This window comes from Zonotrichia albicollis, chromosome 17 (genome assembly GCF_047830755.1).
Source record: "Zonotrichia albicollis isolate bZonAlb1 chromosome 17, bZonAlb1.hap1, whole genome shotgun sequence".
Lineage (NCBI taxonomy): Eukaryota > Metazoa > Chordata > Aves > Passeriformes > Passerellidae > Zonotrichia > Zonotrichia albicollis.
Genome location: NC_133835.1, coordinates 12,510,286 through 12,534,007, shown reverse-complemented (window position 1 = coordinate 12,534,007; position 23,722 = coordinate 12,510,286). Strand labels below are relative to the sequence as shown.

At 41.3% G+C, this 23,722-nt stretch overlaps 1 protein-coding gene across 1 annotated transcript in view; it reads left to right on the top strand.

The window, feature by feature from the left end:
• GNAS (GNAS complex locus) overlaps positions 1–23,722 on the top strand; it is a 130,291-nt gene that overhangs the window by 21,487 nt on the left and 85,082 nt on the right. The gene's annotated exons all lie outside the window — the stretch shown is intronic.

The window sequence follows — 23,722 nt, the reverse complement described above, 5'->3', positions numbered from 1 at the left end:
AGCTCAAATGTAGTTGAAATTAATCCCCTGGAAGTATGCAAAGAAATTAAACTGAGATGGTAAACCATGTGAAGGAATTTAAGAGGAGTGAGCATAAGATAGAGTTATTTTGCAAGTGTAATATTTTACTGCCTTGCATAGGTAGAAAAGAGTTGGATTCTCAGAAATGGTGATGTGTTGATGTATCATTTATTGGTTTTGTGTCAATGAATGTTTGAATTCTACACATCTAATTCCAAGTTGCATTGGTGGCACGGGAGTGAAAGTAAAAAAAAAAGTGATTGTTTTCTTACTACTGCAGTATAAATGTGCCAACCTGTAGCATATGAAATTCCTGTATTTCTACATATGGCTCTGCTGACTTGTTAGTTATTCAATTGTTAGCGTTGCCTGTTGAGTTTTTTTGCTCCTGTTTGTAAGTACTTTAACTCTTTGTTATGTTTTCCCCACTTGGAGAGCACAGGTGGCACCTTGGTAATTGATAACAGCCAGCTGAGATTTAGGCATTAGGTTGTTTTAAATAACAGAATTCTACATTTGTATTTTTTCATTTGCCTGAGCTTTAAAGAAATCAGTCCTTGTAAGTAATAAATTTTAACCCCCCTCATGCTAATGGTTTGATGGGGAGGATATTGTTTGTTCAATATCCTCCCCAAACATATATAGTGAGCACTTAAAATTCTCCATGGGTATTTTACTACCCTCTAGAAAAAAATTTTTTTTTAATATTTGTGTATATGTATCAGAATCTAGAGTGCATTGATAATGTAGCATTTTATTTGAAAGTGATAACATATTAAAATATTAGATAAGCTATTTATTTTAAAGAGAATATATTGGAGAATTTTGAGAACAAGTGAAAAATTAGCAATTTTTTGACAACATAAAGGGGACATCTCTGCAAAGTCACAGCTGAGATCTTGCAGCCCTTATTTGTTCAGAATGATTTTTACAGAACTAGAATTTTTGAATGCATGGTAGGGAATTCAATACTGTTCTCTAGAAACTTAACAGAAGAATTATATTTTGTTAGAAAAAAACAGACAGTAAATGCAAAGCCAAAAATCTCTAAAAAGAAGAGTGTTACCATTTTTCCTGGTGAACTTTTCCTGTTGCATGGTATCACAGTAAGGGCAGAAGGGAGAGGGGTTTAATCAACTTTTTTGATATTTGTATTTTTCCTTGGAACCTACCTCCCCTTCCCTTAACCTAAATGCATTTAGTTTGAGGGGCATAAATAAATTTTTTAAATTTTAAATGTTGTATAATATTTTCTTCTTCATTTGTACATAGATTAATAAGATGGATAGAGTTGATAGTTTTCAGAATTTTGATATATTGTTTTTCAGTTTGAGGTTGGTCCACTTTTTCATATAAATAGTATTACATTATTATCAGATAAATATACTTAATTTTATTAGCATTTCTACAAACTCCATGCTAAAAGGCATGGAGACATATGAAACTGCTTTACATTGGAGATTATTCTGTACTTTTATACTGGCTCAGTGCTAAATCACCTTTGTCCTAAATGTGAACTGTAACCATAGTGTTAGACATGCAATTGCAACATCTAAATTTTAAGGAAAAGTAGGGAAATTGATGGCAGCAACCATGACTAGAAATTTGGGTATCTTAAATGATGAAAGTAGTACCAAATAATTTGTTTTGCCACTTGTAAAATTCCTAAATCTGGTGAAAATAAATTTTGTAGCATTTTTCTAAATACTTTAAAAATGAACACAAGGAAAACTTATGTTCTGGGAAGGTGTGGCATAGCATTTCTAAATAAATGAATGCAATTAGTGAGGTACTAATTATGACATTTGTTATTAATCCTTAGTGGGTTTTTTACCCCTTAGGGAAAGTTAGTTAATTAAAACAATGAAAATGCTGAGGGTTTTTGTTGGGGGAAGAAGAACCCAACTTACTCCTGGCACAATTTAAATATTAAAAGGGACTTGTTTAGTGATGATTGTGATTATCTTTAATTTTTTGGCAATACTGGACCTGCTCAGCTCTAATCTCTATTTATTTGCATATATTTTTAATTGTATTTTTGTGAGTGAGAGATGTGGAGAAAAGGAACCTTGGCAGAAAAACTCAGAGTATTGACTTGCTGTTTGCATATTTGGGAAGGATTCCCTTTGAAATACCTCTAAGGCTTTAGAAAACTGGAAAGGAAAAATAAACTTTTTACAGTAAAACCACTGATGTAATTAACATTTCTTAAAGTGATGCAACGCTTTCAGTTACCTAAATAGACGTTTCCGTGCTAATAACAAAACCAAGAGAGATGCAGATTTAATTAAAAGAAATTTTTTAATTGTTGGATTGTTCTGGTTCTGTTACTGTTTTGAGCAGAGTTCTCATTCTTGGAGGCTTTCCTCTTGCTCCTGAGCTCTGCAGCTCCATTCCTGCTGCTCAGGCAGTGAGGGTGAGCGAGAGCTGCTGCTGCTGGGTCTCCTTCCCATGGACAGCCCCCCTGGAAACCTGCAGAGCATGAAACTTAGTGTGCCAAGAAGCTCCAAAGTCATGTGTGATTGATTTGCTTGATTTTTAACAACTGTGGGGGGAAAAGAAAACGTAGTCGTGATGGTGTAGTGATTAATAGCGCTCGCTCTGGATTTCTTCTTTTTATTTCCCCTCTGCAAATCCCTTGCAGTCAGAAGCACGGGCAGGTATTCAGGGCTCACCGCTGGTTTGCTCCAACATCTCCTGTGGCAGATCTCTCCCCTGGGCAGCCCCGAGCTGCCAGAGCAGGCTCCTGCCGAGTATCAAAGGGCGTCCCCTGCAAGGGAACGCGGCTTCTCCCAGCGCTTTGACAGAGCAGCTGTCTGGCATAGCCAGAGCTGCAGCTGGATAGTCCCAGCCCTGCTCATCCTGCTGGTTTGTGTAAGGAGTTTATAAATACACACTGCTGCTCGTGCAGTTAGCCGGGGTCAGGGTTCTGTGGGCTGCTGGAGTCCAGAGGGCTCCGTGCGTTCCCAAACCCGCACCGGAGCCGCTCCCGGCCAGGAGTCTCCATCCAGCTGCCGGCGGGGGCTGCGCTGCGCTCCTGGCACGGCTTCCCCTGCTTCCTATACATTCAGAACTGCAGAGAATTCCCAGCAAAGCAAGGGCAGCTGCCACCAGGGGCTCAGGGGTGTGCTCCTTCACCCTCCATCAGGGCTCTGCAGCAGTGGGTTTGCTCAGATGCTCTCCCACAGCCAAGGGGGATGTCTGGTAGTGCTCATCCTAAAAGCAGCCGCTCCTGGGAGCTCATGGATCGCACAGGGATGTTGAAGTTTGGCCCAAAGGGATCCCTTGACCTGTCCCAGGAGCTCCTTAGCCCGGGGAGCCTCCATGGGCTGTATTCCCATTCAGCCCAAGCCCAGAGGTTGATGCTGCTGCTTGACCTCACCTTTGGGCACGGAAGTATTGGACGTACAAACCCAACTGGATGGAAGGGTTGGATAAATGTAGTAGTTTTATTGAAACAGGTTTAGTCAAGCTGGCAAGTGAGCCCAGTAGAGGAATAATGTGGCTGCAGGCTTCTTGCAGAGCAGCATCCCCCAGAGCAGCCCAGGCAGAGCAGGAGGCAGGGTCTGCACGGCTCAGCTCCCGCTGCGCCTGGGGAGCTGGTGCAGCAGCAGCAGGTCAGCCTTCCCATATATGGGAAAACCCTGCTCTAATTTTTAAAGCTGTGTGTTGTGGCAGTGCTGAATATGGGAATTTTATAAGCAAAGCTGAATGCTTGTTATGTTCATCTGGATGCCAGCATCTGGCACGCTGTCACTGCGGTTGCCAACGTGTGCTTGCAGTCTTTGTGAAAGCAGGTTCCCAGTGTTTTCCCACCTCTTTAGGATTTTCTAACAGCTGTGTGAACACTGGATATGGCACAGGGGAAGGCACGATGCTGAGATGCTCTAGAAAGGCAACTGACCAGAGGGCCTCATACATGGGACATTTTACATCAGTAGTTTGGTGAGAGAGGCAGGAGAGGATAAGGATGAGCACGGCAGCAGTAAATATGCTGGTTCAGGGGCCTTGTTTGTTAATACATATTATTTTGGTATTATTTGGATTTACACTGAGCTCATCCCTTTACTAATCTGAGTGCTTTACTCTTCTCCAAGCTGTTGCTGGCTGCCCATACAGAGAGTAGACAAGCAGCCTGTCGTTTCTGTAATTCTCGTAATCTAATTACTGCCTGCCAGAGCAGCGAGGAACTTCTGCTAAAAATCCATTATGTACTTACTGCCTTGATGCACATGTCTGATCTGGAGTAAAGATCAGCCAAAAATGTCCTGAGAGCTCCTGGATATATCAGGAGGCTGAGATGCCTCTGGGACTATGACCAGGGTTGAATTTTTCTCTTGCTTGTAGTTCACCTGTGTGTGAGACTCTTAACTACAGCAATTAAAAGGCTGAGGAAAATGGGGAGGACACAACCATGTCACCTCTAGGACAAGGTAGCTGTTTATGAACAAGATGGGCAGAGCTCCCCTCTAGGCACTACTTAGCATTTTGGGTGCTCTAAATCCACTCATTTGGGGTTTTATGTTTGTTTGCTTTTAAGGTAAAAATAGAACATTAATTGTTATTTGTAAAGGGCTGGATTCTCACTACTGAACAGCTCAAGTAAACTTAATTCATACAGTAGTTACTTCACTCAGAATACAGAGTGAAGTTTGCTACCCTTGCCCTGCTGACCGCTGTTTTTGAGCCAGCAATGTTCAGAAGTGTCTGGTGGTGCTGTTTGTGGCTCCTGGTGTTTATCCCTTGATTTGGGGTGGCAGTGAAAACTCCTTTGATGCCAGCCTGCCTACTCCAGTAGCAGAAGTGCCAGCCATGAGCAGGATGTGAATCTAGAAACTTTTCCCCTGAACTTGTTCAAAACCAGCCATTTTGCAGCTGTTCCAAAACCCCATCAATGAACCCACCCTGGCCATTCTTGGTGGGCTCCACTTACTGCCAGCCCGTGCCCTGGTGTTTTAGGGGCAGCACCTGTGGGAATGTGCCATTTTCTCAGGAGCTGCAGAGGAAAACATTGCAGGTTCTTCCTGGCTGGGAGAGAGGGATGCAGCAAGCAGCAGCTAGTTGCAAAATAGCCGCTTTAAAGCAGAAGCTGCCTTGCTCTGCCAAAGCTGAAGGGCCAGCCCCAGAATGGAATGCTTATAAAAATAAGATGGTAACCATGCAGCAGAGAGGGAGAGAGACCAGGAAGTTTCAGTGTTACATACAGCATGATACTCTGCTTGGAAAAATATTGTCACAATTGTAGAGATACGGGCGTGCATCCATAGTTGAAAGGCATAACCCAGTACCTATAATTAGGGTGATTTCAATCTCTCATTTCCAATTTTGTCTGTGGAAGAAAACTCTTTTTGGCTTGGAAATTCTCATGTGAAATGTGTAGCCAAAGGAGATGTGTCTGGGGAAAAGTTTGGAGTAATTGGTTAAGGCTGGTTTTGAATTATAGAGGGGGGAAAATTTGTCTTATACCATTTCAAACCCTAAGAGTATATTGATTTATTTCAAAATTTACAGGATGATGGATTTATTTTAGTTTAACCATGTTGATATTTATGTGATGGTTTGGATTTTCAACAAAGTGAAAGAAAGTGCTTCTTTCATGCAACCTGATGAGGAAATAAAAACATGACAGCGACCTTTGAAAACAGGAATGTTGCAGCTTCTCAGTCATCCTGAAAAACAGTGGGATATCTTGGTTTTTCAATACTTAGGAAATCTTGCAGTCTGTACAATGAAGGTTTTGCTCTTTGTTTTTTATAGTGGAATCTGATTTGTGTCATCTTGAAGACAGACTATTCCTTGAGCTCTAATTACATCCAGAGAGAGAAGTTTCTGCTGGGACAGGGGCTGCAGAGATGCAAGAACTAATGTAAACTCTCTGACTTCATCCTCCTTCAGCAGGAGCCTCAGGGATGCTTCCAAGAAACCAAAGTGGGGCACCGGAAAAGGGGACAAACCCAATCAGGCTGTGCTGGGTTTACACTTCCCCATTTGTGCTCTCAGCTGGGAAGATGTTAAGTTCTATTCTAGTTTTTAACTCCTCCAGGTTCAAAAATTTAGGAATATGTAGTCAAAGTGCTAGAGAGGGGATGGACTACAATTCCTTCTGAATTTGGGAATCAAATGCTAAAGCATTGCTTACATACTCTCTCTGTCCAGTGCTCCCCACCCCATGGAGCACACAGACACTCAATTTCCATCTTTACCCATTAAAGGCTACTTCAACAACAAAAAAATCACCTTTGGGCTTTATAACAAAGATGTCACTGCTGAAAAGTGAGTTGGGTGCTTTCTTTTGAGCTGTCAGTTTGCAGGTGAGCTGTGCCTTCTTGTGGGATCCTGGCAAGAAATTAATAAATGACAGATTATTATTCCAACAGTCCATTTACTTTCCTCACTGTTTTGCTCTTATCACAGTAGGGACAGTGTGGTTCACCTCTGGGGTATTTAGTGGAGGTGGGGGGTATTCCACATGCATTTTACAGCATTTTATGCTTTGTCTTAAATTTTCAGCCCCTGAATTTCAGTGGAGCAGATGCGCCCGAAGTGAAATCACCCCATGGGCTCTGGTTATTTGTGTTGTGTCAGGCTTTATCAGTGTCTGTAAAAAATGCTTTTCCAGCTCTGCATGGGGTTCTGTGTGTTTTATGCTGGAGGTTTTGCAAATCCAGCAGGGCTGGGAAGCACTGAGAGGACACCCAGCCCTTGACTGCGTTATTTGGGTCCAGCCGTCCTCTTTTGCAGCCCTGATGTTTGATAAGTGTATTGCTTTATATCACCAGACCCTGCTCTGGTTCTGTGCAAAGATTTTCCACTTCTGCTGTCCTCTATCTTTAATAGATAATGCTTTGAGAGAATTTTATTTATTATAGAGACCTTGGCTGACATGATTCATCTCGGCAAGCAGTGAAAAAATATAAATATATAAATATGTATTTTTATGTCATCTTTATGAGGTCTACAAAGAGTGGGCACTCAAAGGTGGTACTTTTGTCAGAGATGTTGGTGTTTACTTTGCAAGCAAGACAAAACTCTTTAGAACCAGCAAAAACTAGGTCTAACTAAAATAGTTTAAGTAAACAAAGATGTTTCTCTTCTGCGAGGAGGTAGATGTGTCTGTGTAAGGACATGGTCCCTATGGAGTCTGCCCTACCACAGAGTATAAATAAAAGGAAAAAAAATCTACAGTGGAAAATAAATAAAAATAAAAATATCAGGAGGTTTGTTGCTCTTGCTTGTGGAGTGTCCCATCATCGGGACAGTTGGTGTGTGCTGGGTGCTGCTTCCCAGCAGCAATTTCCTCCCTGCACCTTCCTGAGGGACAGCAGCACATTCCTCCTCTGCATGTGTGGCCAAAGAATTTCAGTTTCCCCCCAGAATGAGGTGTGGGCAGGTGTGCCTGTGACAGGTTGTGTGTGTGTGTATGTGTGGCAGAGTGCTGAGTGTCCCCCTGCCCTGCTCTGAGCCAAGGGCATCTCTCAGCCGTTTTTATTGATGCAGTTGAAGGCAGGTGACCTTTGTTACTCAGCAGCTTTATTGTGCTCTGCTCCACCTCGGGGATCACCTGCATTTCCAGGAAGTGGATGAAAACATTTTGAAGCCTGCAGGACGGAGGTCATCTTTCAGAGGCATCCCAGGAAGTTTCTTTCCTGAGGAAAGGATTTTTTTCTTGTGAAGAAGCTTGTAGTTCTATTGAAGCGTTTCTTTTTGTAGTCCATAAAGGCAGGAGGAAGATGCTGTAGTCTGACTGCACAGCCTGCTTTGTATTGCTTGGAAACAAATTGTTTCCCTTGACCTTGCTGGGAGATAGGATGAAGTCACAGCAAAGGAATATAGCTTAAAATATAGGGGAGAGGGTTATGCCTGCCCCCTTCTCAATCCATGGTAACCACTAAGCTTAAGAAACTTCTTAAAAGGTATTTTGTAAGGGGCCTGAACAGTGGCAAGGACTGGTATTTTAATTTTAATAGATTACAATCATTTGTCTAGGCAGAAAATTTAATTCATTCCTTCATCAAGCTTTATTTTTGGCTTATAAAACCTAATGCCTTTTAAAAACTCCAGTCTTGATTTAAAAGCTGTAAGAGGTAATATAAATACTTTGAAATGCAAGCAGCAACATTCATTTATTTTAAAAAAGTAACAGAAAAATGTAATCTTTGTGATACTATCAGCATGGCAGATATCATATCACCTGAAACTTCTTGGGAGGTTTTCTTACAGCCCTGGTAGCTTAGACCCTGCGTGGATCAACTTTTGCACATTTTTCAAGTCAGCAAGGCTGCAAACAAGGATTTAGAAGACTGTAAAGTAGTAAAATTGCAAAGGAGAGACGGTGGCGTTAGGGAAAAGGGACTCTGATATTTAGTTTCTTTTTCTTGGCATTATTTAGACTCCCAAATGACAACGTTTCTAGTTTTCTAGCACAAAGGAGGCTTCATGCTGTTCAGGATCTGCTGTAAAGTTCTAGTACAGATCATTCTGTATCCCAAACAATTTATCTAGTTAAATGATATTTTTATTTCACAGCTACAGTTTATAGGCCCTAGTCTAATAGCTGGTATTTTTGGAAACCTCCCGTTTATCTAACAATAAGAGCCAGGATGGAATATCAGTTTCCACTTAGATTTTCCTGAATTCTCTCCCATTAAATCAATAACATTATTTTTTTAGATTAAGCTTTCTTTTGCTTTTAAGGAGAAAGGCTAAGAAGGAAAAAAAAAAAAAAGAAAAATCTATTTAAAACAAATACTGAGACATCTAAAAAAAGAAAAACGCTATTAATTTCAGATAAGTTAAATAATCAGGGTGGGTTTTGTTACAACATTTACATCATAAAACGTGATTTTAATCGAAGGAATGTGACTGATTTACAGCATGCCCTGCGAGTGCTGGGAGTACATGTGAGCAGGCCATTGTAACTTTGGTTTGTGTACATCAGTGTCACGTCCTAAATCTGAGCTGCTGGGAGAGGGGCCGGCGGGCTGCAGGGGGGGAACCTCATCTGAGGGAACTTTCTGACAAACTGACTCGCACAAAACAACAAAGCGCCGCTCCCGCTTTGCCATCAGTGCCCGGCACCTGAAAGGAGCTTTCTGCAGATGGAGAGCCGCGGCAGTAGCACTTTCATTTCTGTCACAGAGGTCTAAATAAATGAATTGGCCATCTGCAATTAATTCACATTGTACAAATAGTTTGAAGACTGAGTCGTCTGTCTTCCGAACAGAGCGATCTATTTTTAGCTTCTCAAGCAAGCCTGTTTTGTGTTCTTTGTAGAGTCAGCGACATTCTTTCAATTTTTCAGCTTAATTAACACAAAAGAAATTGTAATCTGAGAAGGCAGCAGAAACAAGAACCCCCTGAAAAGCATGAATTTGCAAGAAAGCAGAAGACAGCTTTGCAAAAGATAGATGGCAAAAAAAAGAAAGAATAAAAGATTTCAGAGCAGTTTGTGGCTTTTGGGCTGGACACTGTATAGGCTAAGTTGTACATAGTTTGTTGATTTACAGTGAATGCTCGCAGGTTTTGCAATTAATTTTGGGTTCTTTATTCTGAAAATTATGAGGGCCACAGAAAGAATGTTTTCACGTGAGGTAACAACTAAAACAGAAGAATACTTGTGAATAAAGCAGATTTCTGTAGAATTTCTTACACAGGTCTGGCCTGGGCGTGAACCTTGGTGTGTATTCCCTGGATGGCTGGGGGAGCACTGAGTCCCCTCTGGATGGACTCTGTGTGCTTGCAGTTGCAGAGAAATCATTATTCCAAGCTTAGATAAATTCATATACATGGAATTTTTATCAGAATCTTCTCCTGACAAATGTAAAAATACCCCCTGCAACACGAGATGTATTCTCTACTACTTGAGTTAGAAAATTTGTAGAGATTGTTAGAGAGAAGCAAGACACAGCTGACTGCTCACAGGGCTTTGGGTTAAAATGTTAGTGTGAGGTTAAAAAAAGGGAATGAAAAGCTGAAAAACTCAGAACACCAACTGCAATTAGTGAATGTTCAGCAGTGCTTTGAAATAATGAGATTTCTGTGCCTGCTGGCAAGTGCCTTTTTGTTTTAATGTAATACCCAACATTTAAATATACAGCTTTTTCGCTGATTTTAATTTCTGTGCACTAATATTATACATGCATAGCACGTGAGCTTCCCTTTCTAGGGGTTCGTTTGTGGGTGCTTGTCTGAAATGCACAAACAAAGGGAGGAACAATCCTAAACACTCAGCCTCCCCTCTCTGAATCCCTCTCTGAATCCAGGGAAGGAGCTTGAAAGGCTGAAGTACAACTCCAAAACTCTGGTGGCTGCTGCAGCACAGAGAGCAGGGACTGAATTCACATGGTGCATCCATAGCCTTGTGTTCCAGAGTCACATGTGCCCTGTTTTAAAGTAAAGTGTTGTGTATTTTATTAGAATTATCTAAAAATACAGCAAAGTTCCCGGTGGGAGCCTACTGTTGTACGTGTGGCAAATAGTCTCACCTCAGGGGTTCAGCTGGATTTCCTTGTTGAGATGAACCTGCATCTATACCTTCTGAAATCTGGTCTCCATGTGCTTTTGGAAACTATTCCCCAGACATCCTGAGTATCAACTTTTATCTGGTTCCTTCCCAAAACTGTGTCTGAAGAAGTTATATCACACATCACAGGAGGGGAAAAAAAAATGTGCAGAAAAATGGTTTGTTTAATAAGCTGAACTTAGTTCCCAGAACTGTAAGAGCCTTTGAGTGTATCAAGTTAAAGCAGAAGCTGTGACTGGCTTCTGATTAAAATACAATTAATTCTTCAGTTGTGCAGAGCTGGGCTCCTGCAGGATGCCACCAGCCTCTCTAGCTCTGACCAGTTCTGCAATTCCGAGCCTTTCCTCCCAAATTAAGTGCTGGGGGAGATTGCTTTCACTGCTGAGGGTTTGCAAGGCTGTATCCTTGTTTTTCCTTTTCTGCAGAAACCTGCTCTGTTTTCCCTCTGTAAATGAAAAGTGCTGTTAGTAGGGAGGAGGAGGAACATCCATGTTCTTGCTAAGAAACATTAAGAGAGTTTTAGAGCTGTTGCAAAGCCCCTGTGGAGGATTAAGGAGGTGAGTGACTGGCAGCAATGCTGAAAATAAATGGGAATGGTGAGCAGTGGTGGGACATTGGTTTGCTCACTTGGAAACTTGGAAAATCTCTATAAAGTAACTCGTGTCATTAAAAGCTGCCTCACTCACTGTCACTGATGTTCCCAGTGCCAGACTGATACACAACTCTAACTGCAGGCCATATAAAAGCCATTTATCAAGGCTGAAAGCTGGTGGTGAGTATTAGACACTACCAAAAAATCAGTTTGCATCCCTTTTCTTGAATTAGTGCTGTGAATTTTTCCCACTCAAAGCTAAAGGAAGTGGAGGGAACTGTCAGTATCATCTTTTTCAGTGTCTGTAACAGGCACATCTAATCAATGATCTGAGGCTTAATTATTATTTGAGTTTCAGTTGTAGGAGTTTTCCATTCTGAGCAATATGCAGACGTGACTTTTGTGTTTAAGTGCTAAATGCACACAACTAACGTGTTTGAAAGGCTTCACTACTTCTGATGCTTTTTCTTTTAAGGATTTATGATTATTCATTAAACAATTTCAGTACATTAAAAACAGTAAGATAGGTTTCTGTGATCTTTGTAGCCTTAAAGTTGAATTTTTGGATCTTTGTTGAAGGAAAAGTAAACTTTTTTTTTTTTTAAATATATAAAATACTGTAATGAAACAGGAAGTATGTCCTAAAGTATATTTGTTTTAAGTGCTGTAAGAAAGTCTATTTAAGGATCCTTCTGATTCTGAAATACCTATTTAGTGTAACAGTTGTAAAATATGTGAGGTAGTCAATCATACCTTTGGCTTTTATACCCAGCCCGGTTACTTGCCAACATAAACAAGACTTGAAGGCTTATTTTTTAGAAGTTTCAGACAGAATCCAGTGAACCTTTCACTTAATTCGTAGTACCCTAAATATTAATTATTTCTAAAAATATTCAACCAAGACTGTAATTTCTAAAAACAGCACAAAGGTATCTTCCACTCCATCCATTTTATTCTCGTATGATCCTCAAATACATAAAATATTTCCTTTTTTTTTTTTAAAGCAAGACACAATCTGTTGATCATTTCTGTAGGAGGTCTGCACCCAGTGTGTTTTCTGTTGAGTCATAAGTTGTGTCTGTAGACCACTGCATTGTTAAATACCAGTGAATATTCTTCGCTGCTGAATCAGCTGTGGGAAGGACAGGCCCAGCACCAGGGCTGCGGGCACTGAACAGAGGGACAGAGTGCTCCGTGTTGTGAAGGCTTCAGGAGAATTCTTTAGATAACTGGCTGTCCAAAGTCCTTCTGCACAGTCTTAGCCCTGGCAGGAGCCTCCTCAAGGGAATGGAGAGGAGTTTGTGCTGCCATGGCCGTGATCAGCTGGGAGCCAGCCTTGCCCCAGCAGCTCTGGGGCCGCGGGACACGGGCCCTGCAGCCAGCCCTGAGAAACTGCCTGGGCTCTTCCCACCAGGAATGCCCAAAACCAGAGCTAGGCAGGGCTATCCCATCCATTTGTGGCCTTTACTCCCTGCTCTTGGTGTCCCTGCTCTCCTGAGGGGCTCTTGGCTCCCCACATGCCACACAAGAGGTCCATGGAGGATACAGGGAGGAGCTTTCCCTGCTTGGTGATTTTGGGTTCCATCCATGTAACAGCGTGAGTTTTCACATTATGGGGATTCCTTATGCTGAGGAGAACTCTGGATTCCTCAGCACCTCTTGCCGTGCTGCTGCAGAGCCCAGCAGGCAGCAGAGGGAGCACAACAGTCCCTTTTCCAGTGCCATGGGACAGCAGCGCTGATTGTGTGTAAAAGAGCAACGAGAAATGGGAGAAAGACAGAGCAGAGTGAAAGACATCTTGGTTAGCAGCGTACTGGAAGTAGATGAAAGGGCTGGAGGGAGCAGGGTAAATGTCTGATTATTAGGGAATGAGGAGCTAAATATGGCATCTTAATATGCCATGTGGCAAGAGGCCAGATCTGTTATTTGTAGATCTTAACCTGCTTCCAATATTTGGTGTTTGGCAGGATTAAAAACCAGGAGGGGAGGGTTTTTGGCTTCTGGTTTTGACAGTGATGGAATCTCCTGAAGGGCAATTTTAGTGCCATGGCATCCAACCCCAGATTCTCATCTTGTGAGACCTTAGGATCCAAGCCACAGCTCTCTACAGAATAATGTGAGTGCAGCTACAAAACGAGGTTAGGAGATCGTGGCTCTCTGGGAACAAAATGTATCATTGACAACTGATATTCATATCAAGAAGAGTGAGAATTTAGCTTCTACTCCTGATTTAACATTTGTAGCATCTCCAAGGTATCATTTTCTCATGCTCTGCATTAGACATGTTTATGCAGTACCAGAGCTAGAAGTTTCTAAAATATAAGTTTTCTTAGGAATCAGCTGCATTAATGACTTTGTTACATCTGAAGATATAAATGAAAGTGACATTTCTGTACAGATTTTCCAGTATAAAAGCCAAAGTCTACTGGCTAAAAACACTCAGAAGGCTTTACCATGAAAAATTATAACAATCAGAGGTTAGTTGAAATTCAGAGAAAATGTAGGGTGAGGCGGGTGAATCTGCTGCTTTTTTATTGCTTTTTTCCAAGTGGAATGACTTGAGCTGAAGTTAACTTTTTACTATTTAAGAAGATTAGGTAGTTCATTGAAAAATAATTCAAACTGCTTATTTTTAAAGCTTTTTTAATAAGAAAACTTCAAAGAAGTTTGTTTTAGAGTAGAATTTGAGTAATGCAGGTAAGGTAGTTAAAAATTCCTTCACTGAAATGTAGTTTGAAAAATAGACATTCATGGCACCTATACAAGTATTTCTATAGATCCTTATCTGTAAGAGCAGCAACATATTTCTTTTTTTAATTAAAGATCATTATAATTGCTAATGTATGATTGTTTGGGGGCATATGTGAGTCAAACTGTGGTTTTGAGAACACAATTTTTGAGAACACCTTCAGCGGATCCTTTGCCCTGTGCTGTAACATCTGTGCTGAATTAAAATACAGGTTTAATGTTGGAGATGCCCTGTGTCCTTGCCAGGGAGAGGAGCACCTCCAAGAGGACAAATGAGAAAGCTGGGAATCATCCAGAACAGCTGAGGAAAAGAATTTTATAAGATGTGACCATTTTGAAGAGAAGCTCATTGGCAATTCTGGATAGGAGCAAAAAAACAACAAAAAAAATAACCTTGGAAGGCAAAGCAAAAAGGCAGAAGAGGGGTTCCAGTTATTCCAATTATTTAGGCAATAGGTGCTGTCTCACAAAGTGAAACTTTCTGTTCTAGACAGAGAGGAGGCAGAATCATTGTTGCTAGGAGAGGCATAATCAGGCTAAGAGGTGAATTTGAGCCTGTTTAATTTATTTCCATTCCATTTCCAAGGTATTTTTTGCCTTGCTTATGCATTTTTGTTAGCTTTTTAATTGTTTTGGGAGGGCAAAGTTGGGGTATTTTTGAAGACTTTGGACTCTGTGTTTAAGAGGCTCCTTTACTAAGCCTGTACTGCTTTCTTATCAGCCCTTTAAGGACACTGTTGGAAAGCCAGAGTTTCTCACAGATAGTAAACCTTACTGACACGTACTGCAAAACCTGTCTCCAGAAAATTGTTCCCCAAGTGTTGATGTGCCCAGATAGTGGCTTTCCATCATGGAGTGCTCTTAGCTCGGGTCTTCAAAGGTAGTGATTCATTCTGTGATGTGTATCTGTCTAGACATAAGAACTTGATGCAATAAAAAAGTTTCTTACTTGAGTATTAAGAGACTGTAACAATTACATAATCGTTGTTGGGGCAGGAGGTCTCAAGCCAAGGTAGGTTATTTCTGTCGTGTCTTGTCCCACCTCTTCTTTATGCAGATCAGTTTGGGGTGTTTGCCAGTGAACCTCTGTCCTTCTGCCACCTCTTGCCTGGTCTTTGCAGACTTCATATTGATGCTTCCATAAAGAGACCTGCTTGAGGGCAATCTTTGGGGCAGTGAGATCCAGTTTTATTTCTTAGTCCATTTCTTAGCTGGTGGAAGCACTGCTTCAGCACTTCACATTCTTAATTCCATGGTGTAATTAATCTCAGTTCCAACTCTCTGGTAACAGGAAATCTTTTATTCATCCTTGGGCAGGGAATTTCTTAGCCTTTTTAACTTTACTCTTGAGCAGTTGTGAGCACATACACATCACTGAAAAAGAGCATTCTTGCAAGTTGCTGCTGCACAGTTTGAGTTGTGTCACTGTCCCTACATCCAGCAGCTCTTCCTGCCTTCCCTCCACACTGACCCATAGAGAATCAGAAATCGATTCTTTCTATCCCATCTTCTTCCCTCCAAACCAGCTTTTAGGGTGGAGAAGAATTAATTCTTTTTATTTCTATGCTGAAAGATGGTCTGTGCTGGTCCTGGTGGTTCTTGCTGCTTTGGGCATTGTCACTCAGCTGGGTACAGAGTACTTTGATCCACCAGGGAGGGTATGGCACCAAATAAAAGTAAACAGACCTTTTGGCCTAAATTATGTTTGCAAAATAAAACGTGGGTATCATTTTGATATCATTTTGGTGGAGAGCTGTTTTTGGTGTGTCACGATTGCCTTGGTCCCTTTTGCCTGCCAGAATTGTGAATTTATAAACTCCTTCACTGGTCTCCTCACTGGAGGGAAGGAAAACCAGGAAACTGAAACTCCATTTTTCTTTCAAATGAATATTCATGGCAAATGTTAGGAGGTTCTTGCTCTGCTCTGTAATAATATACATGTCCATTTATGAGATGGTCCAGACAGAACAGAGGATTAGGAATACAGAATTTAATGCTAAATTTGAAAAGGCAGCACAGGAACTTCAGCTCCCAAAATAACCTCTGAAAGTTTTGCTTTATTTCACACTGTCGGCCAGGATTCTCCTTACAGCACCACAATATTCATAATAAAGAAATAAATTAAATCCACCCCTTCCTGTATGGCTCACAACACAGCACTGTGCATGCTCAGCACATGTGTAGTTTTGATAAAGAGACATTATCGAGCCTGAAATCATTTTAAATAAAACAAATAATGTGGCTGCCCAGCACTTCCTCTGGAAGTATTTCCTTGGACAAATCTTCCTTAACTCTCACATGCATGGAGTTAGTATATATATCCTCCAGGAACACCAGTTCATAGAGAGGATGTTCCAGGCTCTCTGTACAGCTGTGTGTTTTATACATAGGCTGTGAAGCGCAGCCCCACAGGAGGGGAGGGATTTGCCTTTTGGGACAGCCAGGGCTGGGGGGATCCAGCATCTTCCAGGTGCCCCATGGCACAGGGCTGGAGGGGACAGGAGTCCCTGGCTGTCACCCCAGGGCTGGGGCTGAGGGCAGGGCGGTCACCAGCCCCTGTTGTGCTCTGTGGGGCTGCAGAGGTGGTGGCAGCTCAAAGCCATCAGATCCCTGCCCCTTTCAGCATCTGGATGTTCCAAGGGCTTTCCATCCAACACGGGAGGGCTGACGTGGCTGTGATCCCACTGGGCAGAGGGCAAGGGGCTCACCGAGGGCAGTGGGAGATTTTGGGGAGCTCGTTCTCTGGGGTCCAGAGGGAGCTCCTGGCCCCGAGCTCCGGGGGCTCAGGCCTGCTCGTTCTCTGTTTGCACAGCAGAGATGGAGCTGTAAAAAGCCGATTGCTTCAGAAGGGAATAGGTCACAGTTAGACAAGGCAGCAATGGAAAAACAAATTCGTTATTGTAACACCAGAGAGCATAAAGCAAACTGGGAGTGACCTGTGGAAGAACACGGCACCGGGTTTCTGTCCTGGTGGGTGCTTCATGGTGGGCAAAGAGAGAGACTGAGAAGCGTGCAGGCTTTTTTTTTTTGCTTTTTTTTTTTTCCCCCTGTTTTCAAAATAAAAAGTATCTTTGTCTGGTACTTTGAATGTAGCAAGCATGCTGGTTCTAGCTTTTCCTGGTTTTGCTGGAGGGCCTATGGGAGAAGGACTTGACCAAGTACTAGCAGCTTTCTCACCATTTTCATTTAAGAAAAACAGCATTAAGATTTTGAATAGAGCCTATATTTTTTTGTCATGAAATGTTGCTGAAAATATCTGAGTTTAAGAGGTGTTAAGTAAAAGAAGACAGACTATTAAAAAAACTTGCTTCCTTTTTGAATAATTATTTTATGATGAAACGTGTAGCAGAAGGGCTTAAAGGTCGGCAGTGAGACCAGGGCCCCTTGGTGCTCAGAGCTGTGCAGACATGTCGGAAGCAAACAGCTCACAACCTGTAAGAGAGAGGCAGATAAAAGATAGCTGGACAAAGAGGCACAAAAAAGGGAAGTGGCTCGTCCAAGGTCACCCACGGATCGGTGCCTGTGCAGGGCTGAACCATCTGCAGTAGATCAGATCTCCTGGGTCCTGTTCCCCTGTTTGATCCCCACGCTCATCTTGTCTCCGTTCACAGTTTGTGAGTGCTCACACAGGTCTGATCATCCCCCAGCTGCACCCACAGGAGGGGATAGTCCTTCCCTTCTGCTGGTTTTATTGTGGCAGAGGCAAAATCCAGTGTTGGACCTCAGGTTCTGACCCAGCTCCTGCCTGCTTCCCACAGCCCTGGCCATGGATGTCTGTCCTGGCTTTGCCTGAGATAGAGCAACAAGGGAAACCTTTCATTGTGCACCTAAAGCCTTGGAGACAATCAGTTGGTTCATATACATTTCTAAAATCCAACAGACATAAAAAACCCCCAAACCACCAAAAAGACTTTTTCACTGCAAAAAGGGTCTAAATTCTGCAACTGCCCTGGGGCGTGTGGGGCACTCTAATTTAACATCAAGGCACTTAAGACGTAATGGTGCTGTGAGTTTGCCAGACAGACAGATTCTTCCAGGAAAAACAGGGTACAAAAGACCCCTATTCTATAACTGTGTCAGTATGTAATCTTAGGACCTAGACTTAACGTTTTTTCATCTAAAGAAGAAGATGGGAGAAAATATCATTTTTCAAAAGGAATACTTTTAGGCCTTTAGCAATGCAGAGACAGAGTAGCAAAATCACAGCCCTGTTTTCCTTGCAGATCGTCTCTAATAGCTCCTGGTATTGAGAGTATTGTGGTTTGCTAGCACTAAAATGTAAAGTTATTTTGAGCATGAAAGCCTGGACGTCATCCTATTTTAAAAAAACCTTAAAGAAGGAGAGGAATGTTTACAGCACATTAAAACCTGTGTGACAACTTAGCAAGAACTATTTTAACAATCCTCTTATTCCCTTTCCTGTTGTGCACCATAAAATGAGAATGCAGTGTCAGTAATAAATAACGTTGGCATGGAGGGATGGCTCACCGTGCTCCTGGAGTCAGGCTGGGTCAGCTCAGCCCCTGCTCTGGTGGGAGCTGTGCTGGGAGGTGAAGGCAGAGCCTCCTCTCCTCGGCTGACCCCCGGGCAGGAGAAAAGCTTGGGACTTTCGTGCTTCTTTGCAGGAATTAACTACAACCAGTATTGAGAAAACAGCCTCTGCCACAACTGCCTCCCTGGGCTTTGTGACCCAAACTGAACAAGGATTAAAGCAGAATATTTCTTTACATAAAAAAAAGTTTGCAGTCAGGGGTAGGTCTGCAGTGAATGTTGACAAATACTGAAACTAAATATGAGAAAAGACTTGTTCCAATTTTTTTTTTTATCGGCATTCCATATGTGTTATGTGGAGAGCTAGGATGTGCTGCTACTTCTGTTACATAAGAGGGTTTTTTTCTTTTTTAATAAAGTGCAGTGCAGAATGCATGAGAAGTGAGAAGGAATATCAAGAAAAAGAACTACATGAAAATAAGAAAAGCTACTATGTGAAAAGCTCTTACTCAGTGTGTTATTTCCATAATTCCCTGAGTTCCTTAAAGTCTCTTTTTAATGTTTCTGAGGGAAAGCCTCGAAGTGAAAGGAGGCAGGCAAGGTTTTTTTTTTCCTTTGATTTAAAGGAAGATCTTGGTTAATTCTATTAGTAGACTTTGGGCTTGTTTTTATTTAAAAACAAAACAAAAATCCCTCTCAAGTTTAGAATTTCTGTATGGAAAAATTCTTCTTCTTTGCCAGAGAGGGAAGTATCTCCTTTTCATTCTGTTTGTTTTGGAGTATCTGTAGTTAAGTGTTTTGTGTTTGTTCTTTATTGAATACATTAGTGGTGCATTAATTCCTCCCTGACAATGCTCGTTTCACTCCTTCCCATCTGACAGACAAACTTGTTCCTTCACATGATGATCCTGCTTTGCCCTCCCAGGGTTTGATTGGTAATTTCCTACCTTGTTTACCTCTGAATGCTTTTAAAAGTGATTTTTGTTCTGGCCCCCACAAAGGAAAGAGATGAAAAAAAAAAAAAGCCACATTGAATTCTTGCTCCAATTCCAATCCGTTTGCTTTGGTTTTCCTTTTTAGATTATTGTTTGGCTTTAATTTGTTTGTTTCTCCTTTAAACGGGCTTGAGATTACTCAAGGGTTCCTTGTTCAGCAGGTCAAAGGGTAATTTGGAGACTTTGAAACCGTCTCCCTTTTTATCACCACGTTTCGTTCTTCCCAGAGTCCAAAGGATTTTCAGGACGATAGCTCGATAGCTTGTGGAGGATGGCTCCATCTAAGGAAAACATGAGAGCAGACCTGACTCACTGCAAGAAGCCATGGCAGTTTTTCTTAGATGAAAAATCCCCACTGATCTAAGTCTAAATCAGAACCTTAATTAATGCTTATCTGTAACTAAAAGATTAAGTTTATTGGGGATTAAATGCATTGAGGTTGATAGGTTTGATACTCAACTACCAGCCCAGGATGGAGACCCTACATTTAACTAATTTCAAGTCAGAGAGGTACCCATACACAAAAATATACAGTGTGTGCTATTAAAAAGTGTCCTTTAACTGAAAGAGTCAATCTGTTCCAGAGTTAATCCCTGCTTTTAAAGGAGGAAGGTCAGTTCCAACTGCTCAGCACTGTGGATTTGTAGGACAGCAAAATGAAGCATGGGGCAATGTGGGGTCCTTAACAAAAATCCAGGTGTTGCTGTAAGAACGATTTGTTTCATGTGTCCCCCAGGTTCATTGAGCTCTGTGTCCTTCCATGGAAAAGACTTGCTGAAAATATGCTATTTCCTACAAACAGAAACAAAGGAAACTACAGTTAGATCAGCAGTGTCACTTTTACTTGTTGAGCTCCGAACATTGTCCCCTGTGCTGTGTCTCCTGAGCCGTGCCAGGCACTGGAGCACAGAATATTCCAGAGGCCAGGAAGGCTGCCAGCCTCCTCAGGGGCTGCAGTGCCATTTCAGCCCACTGCTAAGGGATGCTGGAGCGAGATGTCTCTGTGTCTTCCCTTCCAAACCAGCACTTTGGCTTGGTCACAGCTCCACCCCACAGTCCACAGCCAAAAGTTGACGAGGTCACATCCACTGTGGACAGAGAGAGCCCATAAGGAGCTGCACAAATGTCCCCTCTGAAAATCAGTTAACCATTTCTTCTTTCCTGGAGGCACCCAAGTGCTCAGTGCCTTCAGCTCACTAACAAATGTCAATTATTTGCAATAGGAAATAAGGGTGTTTGTCACCTGGAGGGTTTGGGAGGAAGCTGTGGGGTAAGAGGGCATCTGATCTTGGGTCTCATAACCAGCTTTAAATACAATGAAAAACTTGAATGAATTCAGAAACTGACTCTGGTCAATTTTGAATAAAACTGACGCAACATCAGAACTGTAAGCAGAAAGTTTTATCCATTTAGTTAAAAAGATAAAAGAATAACATTAAATATGTCTCTGAAAAGCCGTTTTTCAACAGGCTCAGCATCTACTCTGTTAAGGCAATAGTTTCTTCAAAACCAAGTCTTGCATCTACATTTCCAGCAAATGTTTGTGAATTTTACAGCAGTATTTATTTGTCTTTTACTTGTACAATTGTGAAGAAAGGAGACTACCACAAGAAAAATGCATTGAAATACTTGTAACAGTCTGTCAGATATAAATATATTAAAATAGGAAAAAGATAGTATTTTTCTTGAGGTCCTCTTGAGTGATTATATCAGCAGGTATTACATGTAAACCTTCAAAGAACAGAAGTTCATGTGTATAGGGTAGGGGAAACATAAAAGATAGGAACTTTTCAGCAAGTTCTCTCTCCTACTGCTATTGATACTCTGCTTCTACTTTATATCTAAATATTTTTATCCATTTTTAAATCAAGGTAATATAGTTGTCCTAGCTGGGAAGAGTAAAGTAAGTTATGCACTTCGATAGGACTGCTCAACTGAGTAAAGTTCAGGTTTATTTACAGGATTAGGATATTGTTACAAATCCTTCTTTAGATTTAGGCACCAGAAAGTATATTTTGGGACAAAAGCTGTGGAGGGAAAGTGGAGAAAATAATTGCAATAAAATTCCTCTTTCAGAAAATAAATTAACAAAATTAGGAGACCTGATGATTTTCATTCGGATGTAATAGAAATTAGGTCAATAGGACTAAAAATCTGTTAACTAAAGTGATCAAGTGGACTGAAATAGATTATAGATACAAGGAACTTTTATACACCCTCCCTTTCTCCCAAATATTCCACTGAAATATTACTGCTTTTAATTATCCTGCTGCCTCTCCTTGTGAGATCTTTTCTGGTTTGAGAAGTGAAAAGAGCAGAATATTGTTTCATGCTGCCAACCCCCTGTTCTTGTTGTGAAATCCTTGCCCTGAGATGTGTGCTGGTGCATCAGAAACTTTGCATTTCATTTAGACTGAAAAATAAAAACAACAGCCTCTATTCTACTCAAAGTGTTATATTCAAGCACAGAAGGAATATCGGTGAATCTGAATTTAATCTGTAAGTGTGCAATGCTCACAGTCTTCTGTGTGTAACCTTGTATTTCCCTTTAATTTAAATATTGCAGGATTGAGTCAATAGCCGTAAGTCTCCTGATGTCCTTTTACAGCCATTTCCACATTCTTGTTACTTTACCTTTTTGGAAAACATTTTCATTTAACGTGCAGCAGTATCCTTTAACACCCTATTTTCAAGCTTCAAATAGACTTTTATCACAGAGGCACTATGCCCATACATATAGTTATTTTATCTTTGCATTATTTGTTCCCAAGGCTGCAGGTTCTTCAGAAGTGAGATTTAATTTTGTGGTGAGTCAGGGGTCAGATTGTGCCTGCACTTACCCTTCTGATGGCAGGAGTCTCGTGAAACTCAAGTTCACGGATTTTTACAAGATGGAAGCTAATGGAACTAGATCCAATAAGAAACACAATTTATTCTAAAGACACATTAGCAGCCTTATGTTATTTAAACAAATAAAAAAGAGTGAGAACAGCTAATGTGTTGGTATGCTCACTCTTCAGACGATGGGCTCCTAATCAGGACAGCTCTGAAAAAACTCCTGGCTTTTCACTGGGTTTGTGAAGTGCCTGATGTCCTGAGTCCTGTCAGATTTCAGGAAGACAAAAACAATCTCTTCTTGCTGATAGGTTATACAATGTGGGAGTTTTCTTTTTGTTTCATGTAGCTTTTGACACTTTCACACTTTAGTAACACTTGTAGTACAAGGAGCTAATTCTTAATTCTGTTGTAAGTAACTGGGAGCTTTGTGAATTAGCTGAGTGTGTTTTTCTTTTTCAGCTGCCTCATGCTCTGCTCAGCCTAAAGACAGAGGCACAAGGTACCTACAGCAGGAGGGCAGGGATTCCTGGGGGAGTTTGACCTCCTGGTTTCTCTTTGGGAAGGGATGGGTGTGCACTGCTGGACAACAGCATCCACACAGCCGTGATTCCTTGTCCATGGTTGCTTTGGCATATTTACCCATCCCATTTCCCTGGACAGACACCATTCACCGAGATTTTAGCCTTTTGTATATTTCCAACAATAACTTGTATCTTCTACCATTCACTGAGATTTTAGCCTTTTGTATATTTCCAGCAATAACTTGTATCTTCTACCATTCACTGAGATTTTAGCCTTTTGTATATTTCCAACAATAACTTGTATCTTGCTTGTGTATTTCATCATGTTTGGAGCTTGAGATGGGTTCCCTTCCCCGCAGAGGGAAGCAAAGCCTGGAGGCTGGGGCAGATTTTGCCCTGTGTGAGGTGGCAGGTACTGACACTTCTGCAGTCTCTTCATAACCATAAAAAAAGTATGAGGTTCTTTAATTTTCAGTCCAAATTCTGCTTTTCTGAGTCCTTTTATGCCTTGTAAACTCCACAGTTAAAATATATTTTAATATTGTGTATTACATGAAAACTATACAAGTAAATAACCTATAAAAGATAGAAGGAATTATTCCATATTTGCTTCAGATGAATCTGGGCATTGCTGAGCCAAGTTTCTCTAAGATCTTTTAAAACTGCTCTTAGCCAAAACTTACACCTAGAGACCCCAGTAAAAATCTCTCCAGTGCATTTAAAAATAGTGACTGTGATGTTCCCTGTTTCTCCTGAGGTCCCCCGCTCATTCAGCAAGGGCAGCTCAACAGATGTATTTGATGACATTAGCTGTGACCTCCTAGTTGTTTGCTCTATTCACATAATTATTTTACTGTGGGTGTTTCTAAATATAGCAACTGGATTATGTAAGAAGGTGTGTTCGTGGGAACAACGTGGTAGATAATCGAATTTTGCAAATGAGGGTAAATAATATTTGTAAAGGACATTTCACTAACTCACGTGTGGCGGTGTG